Here is a 4,819-nt window from a genome sequence, read left to right on the forward strand (position 1 = left end):
AGCCTCAATCTCCTGGGCTCAGATGATCCTCAGCCTCCCAGGTAGCTGAGACTACAGGCACATGCCACCACGCCCGGCTAATTTTTTGTATTATTTGTAGAGACAGGGTTATGCCATGTTGCCCAAGCTGGTCTCGAAGAATTCGTGAGTTTTAAATTGTGTGCCATTCTGAGTAGCGTGATGAAATCTCACGCCCTCCTGCTCCATCCCTCCCGGGACATGAGTCATCCCTTTGTCCAGCATATCAATACTGTGTATACTACCTGCCCATTAGTCACTTAGCCATCTTGGTTATCAGATTGGCTGTTGTAGAATCACAGTGCTTGTATTCAAGTAACCCTTATTTTACTTAATAATGGGTCCACAAAGGGCGAGAGTAGTGATGCTGGCATATTGTTACAATTGTTTAATTTTATTATTAGTTATTTTTGTTAATATCTTGTGTTACACACACATATATGTGAGGTTCATATCAATCACAAGAGCTTACCATCTTCAATGGCATTTTGGATAGCACGAAGTCCGTCTCTTATGGCATCCTTGACTTGTGTGAGAGTATGCACATTTGGTCCTTTAACCAACAAGGTAACAGAGCGAGGGTTAACACACTCCTCGATGATAAAAGTGAACTTTTCTTCACTCTAAAGGGTGGCACAAAAATAAATAACTTTAATATTTAATGTCATTATAAAATCAACAATTTATACTAGAATACAATCTTCATTTGAATTTTTCTTATCAAGCATAACTGAAGATATGTTTAAAAGGAGTTAAGTTATATCTGAACTCTGAACAAACATTTAGGTAAATAAACTGTAAAATCTGTTCCGTGAATTAGATCTCAAAACACAAAACATGAAATAAAAGGTCAAGTAGTATTTTTCTTTAAAAAAAGGAGCTTAGTATTCACTTTATAACCACTATTCACAGAAATACTCACTAATGTCTACTCAGACACAAGACCAGCATGTCCCAAGCAATCTACAGTGAGATCTTCAAAAGAAGATCTGCGGAGCCCTCACCAGAATCACCCTTAATGAAGAGTCACAGGGAGAAGACGTCCATACACGCATGACGAGACAGGCCTGGAACAGAGCCTTCCTGCACAGCCTCAGAAAGGACCCACCCTGCTGACACCTTGATCTTGGACCCATGGCCTCCAGTACTGCGAGATGGTAACATTCTGTTTTTGAAGGTGCCCAGTCTGTGGTACTGTAAAACAGCCCTAGGAAACGAACACAGCCTGTTAGCCCACAGATGGTGGAGAGATGGAATGCTCAGTGGAGCTCCAGGCTTACTGTCTACAGCTCCCAAAGTGTGCTACTGGACCCTTGGATGGGTGTAGGAATGCACAATAATTTTGGGTGGTGCAGGGTGAATAATTTCAATTGACATAATAATGTGTTTATCTTACTGGGTAAATCAGGGGTCCCCACCTGTTAGGAACCAGGCTACACAGCAGGAGGTGAGCAGCCAGCCAGTGAGCAAAGCTTCATCTGTAAAAACAGCTGCTCCCCATCCCTCGCATTACCGCATGAGCTCTGCCACCTGTCAGAGGAGTGGTGCCGTTACAGTCTCATAGAACCCAACTATGAACTGCGCATGCCAGGGATCTAGATTGCGTGCTCCTTATGAGAACCTAATGCCTGATGATCTGTGGCTGTCTCCCATCACCTCCTGATGGGACCATGTAGTTGCAGGAAAACAAGCGTAGGGCTCCCACTGAGTCTATATTATGGTGAGTTGTGTAATTATTTCATTATATATTACAGTGAAATAATAATAGAAATAAAGCACACAATAAATGTAATGGGCTTGAACCATCTCTGCATCATCCCTTCCCCTTCTCCCAGGTCCATGGAAGAGTTGTCTTCAAGAAAACTGCTCTCTGGTGCCAAAAAGTTTGGGGACCGCTGGTGTAAATGTTTCTAAGAATAGTTAAGCAACTTAAGCTTTACATGCTACGAAGAATACAGGTTTCAATGCTAATAAAAATAGGTGCAAATGAAAACACTCTTTCTGTGGTCCAGGGAATCTTAACCATTCTATCAGAAAGACTTGCAGCTTGGAGCTGCAGCTGCGCTCCCACATCCTGTCCACTGTAAAGCCCTGCAACACACTCACACACACACATGCACATACATACACATGCATATACTTGCACACATGCACATAAATACATTCACGTGTATATACCTGCACACACACACGCACATACATACGCAGGCATATACCTGCACACACATACACACAGACACACACACATGCTGTGCTTCATGCCCTCACTAGGGTGGTCTGGGAGGAAATGTGTGTTTTTAGGAGAAATGAAGACAACTCAGGCCCCTCATTCTCCTGGTGTTTGCACAGGTGCCTTCTCTGCAGACCATGCTTCAGTCTCTTGGTTCTCCCTCTTACTGAAAGAGAGAAGCAGAGGCCCGGCACATACTCGGCTGCTTAAGGCACAAGCCAAGTTCACAAGCTTCCTGGGGAGCCTAGTAAGATGAGGCACTGCAGAGCTTCTTCCCCAAAAGAGGCGTCGGCTTTTCATGGATCCTTGAGCCCAGGAACTCGATAGGTGAGACATCACAGTTCATCAGAAGACACAAGCAAACTCCGGTGAGAGAGGGCAACGGTCAAAGATTTTATTCTCTCGGAGAAGGGGTTCTAAGGCTGTAAGCAGGAGGCAGAAGACTTTATTGCAAGCGTAGTTAGGTGATGGCGACCTACGGTTTTCACTGGGAACTGGGATCGAGAGTGACCCGACCTCCTACTCATGCTCGTCTCTCCCTGTCTCTCTGCCTTTTGTGTCTCTCCCCCTCTCTCTCGCTCCTTTTCCTCTCAGCCTCCTCTGTCTCTTTAATCTCTCTTCCCCTCTCTGTCTGTCTCCCTTCTCCCCATCTCTCTTTCTCTCTCCTTCTTTTCCTCTTCTCTCTCCCTCTTCATCTCTCTGCCTGCCACTGTTCAGGCTCCTGGGGCCCCACGTGGATGGGTGGACACAGGACTCCCAGGCTACCTTTCATAGCGCAAGCACAGGGCTGCAGGACCTTGGTCCCCACCCCCCAGCATCCTCGAAATGAGGGGTGTGGGGTGTGCCGTGCTCTCCTGAGTGGGCGCCCCACCCTCCAGGAAGCAGAAACTGCAGGTCACAGCTGGCTCGAGTGGTGCGCCCACAGGAAGTGGGCTGCCAGCTTCCATCCTGTGATCTGCTGAGGCCAAAGCAGAGGACAGCAGCCCAGGCCCGTCTCTGCAGCAGGGTGGGGGTAGGGGTGGGCTTGGGGGTGGGGATGGGGATGGGAGCCACCAATGCAAACTGGCCCCTGGCTGGTTTCCTACCCTGCACCCTGCCATGCAAGGCCTCCTCTCCCACCCCTACCCCTGTCTGCCCCACCTCCACCCCTAGGCTGCCCCACACCCAGGCTCCAGAAGTCTCCCAGGATCCAGGAGCTAAGGGCAACCACTGGGTTCTACAGCCCCTAGTCCATGAGTCAGCCACCCCTCTGTGTGCTGACAAACCTTGGCTCTCATGCCCCACCCCAAGCCAACCAGACAGCCCTGTCCGCCCACCAGCATTATTACCGCCTCCTGATTTTAGCCCTGACAGCCCTGCTTCCTGGTAACCTTGCCCCTCCCACCCTGATCCAGGCAAGCCCAAAGGCCAGCGCCCTCCACCCACCCTTCCTGGGGGCCACTCTGCTATCTCCTTGCCCAGATGTCTTCACCTGGCTTTACCGAGATAGAATAAATAACAGGGATGAGGCCCCGGGCTCCGCCAGGAAGATGTGCCAAAATACTCTCCATTTAGAAGCAGGAACAGTGCTGGGGCCTATGGATGACCCCAGGATTGTCACCCAAGCAGCAAGAAGGGCAAGGAGCCCGGTGTCTTGGCCTTACCCTGGGAGGTCGTGGCCAGGGCTTCAAAAGGCCCTGGAGAGGGGTGGGCAGGAGAGCAGATCCACCCTCCTCTCGAGGAAGCAGCCACCGCCCCCAGGAAGAGCAGATGGGGGCACACAGGCAGAGTCCCCGCGTGCTGTAGAGCAGGGCCAGCAGATCTGCAGTCAGCCTCAGCCCCAGGGGAGCTGCAAGACAGACTGAGACCCTCAGGTTGGGCTCTGCGTCCCCACCCAAATCTCCTCTGGAATTGTAATCCTCCTGTGTCAAGGGAGGAACCTGGTGGGAGGGGATGGGACCTGGGGACAGGTTCCCCCCTGCTGCTCCCCGATAGTGAGGGAGTTCTCAGGAGAGCTGATGGTTTGAAAGTGTGGCACTTCCTGGTTCTCCACTCACTCCCTCCTGCCGCCTTGTGGAGAAGGTGCCTGCTTCCCCTTCACCTTCTGCCATGACTGTCAGTTCCCTGAACTGGGAGTCAGTTAAACCTCTTTCCTTTATCGATTACGTAGTCTCGAGTATTTCTTTATAGCAGTGTGAAAACGAACGAATACCCCTTCCCTGAGACCCTTCTCCTTAGGCAACCAGCTGCCCCCATGCTCCTCCTCTGCCCCCTGTTCTTTCTTTTCCCCTCATGAGGCCCAAGTGATAAACAGGGCCAGGGCCAGCCCCAGCCCCAGCCCCAGCCCCAGCCCCAGCCCCATCCTACCGCAGGCCTGTGTGGCTGCTGGAGAGGCCATGCTCCTTTCTTCTCCCCCAGCCTGCCTGATACGCTTTCTGGATCCTGGAGAAAACTGACCTCTATTCTCATAATGGTGCAACATCTTCCAAGACCTCAAAAAGCTGTACCATTTGAGCCAGTCTTTTTTCTTGTCTCCACCTGCTAGGGCTGTCATTGGGACAGTCCTGGAGGGTGGTGCCAATGGATGAGTGG

At 50.5% G+C, this 4,819-nt stretch overlaps 1 long non-coding RNA gene across 2 annotated transcripts; it reads left to right on the forward strand.

The window, feature by feature from the left end:
• The first annotated feature begins 569 nt into the window (after nucleotides 1–569).
• LOC116474617 (uncharacterized) lies at nucleotides 570–4,389 on the forward strand. Of its 2 annotated transcripts, XR_009215351.1 has the most exons (3): nucleotides 570–1,738; nucleotides 1,854–1,976; nucleotides 2,368–4,389. It is a non-coding gene; the product is annotated as an uncharacterized LOC116474617 (long non-coding RNA). The 2 variants fall into 2 exon arrangements; XR_009215350.1 differs by having other exon boundaries at nucleotides 1,854–4,389.
• Nucleotides 4,390–4,819: the final 430 nt, after the last annotated feature.

The sequence above is a fragment of the Hylobates moloch genome, unplaced genomic scaffold (genome assembly GCF_009828535.3).
Source record: "Hylobates moloch isolate HMO894 unplaced genomic scaffold, HMol_V3 SCAFFOLD_10, whole genome shotgun sequence".
Lineage (NCBI taxonomy): Eukaryota > Metazoa > Chordata > Mammalia > Primates > Hylobatidae > Hylobates > Hylobates moloch.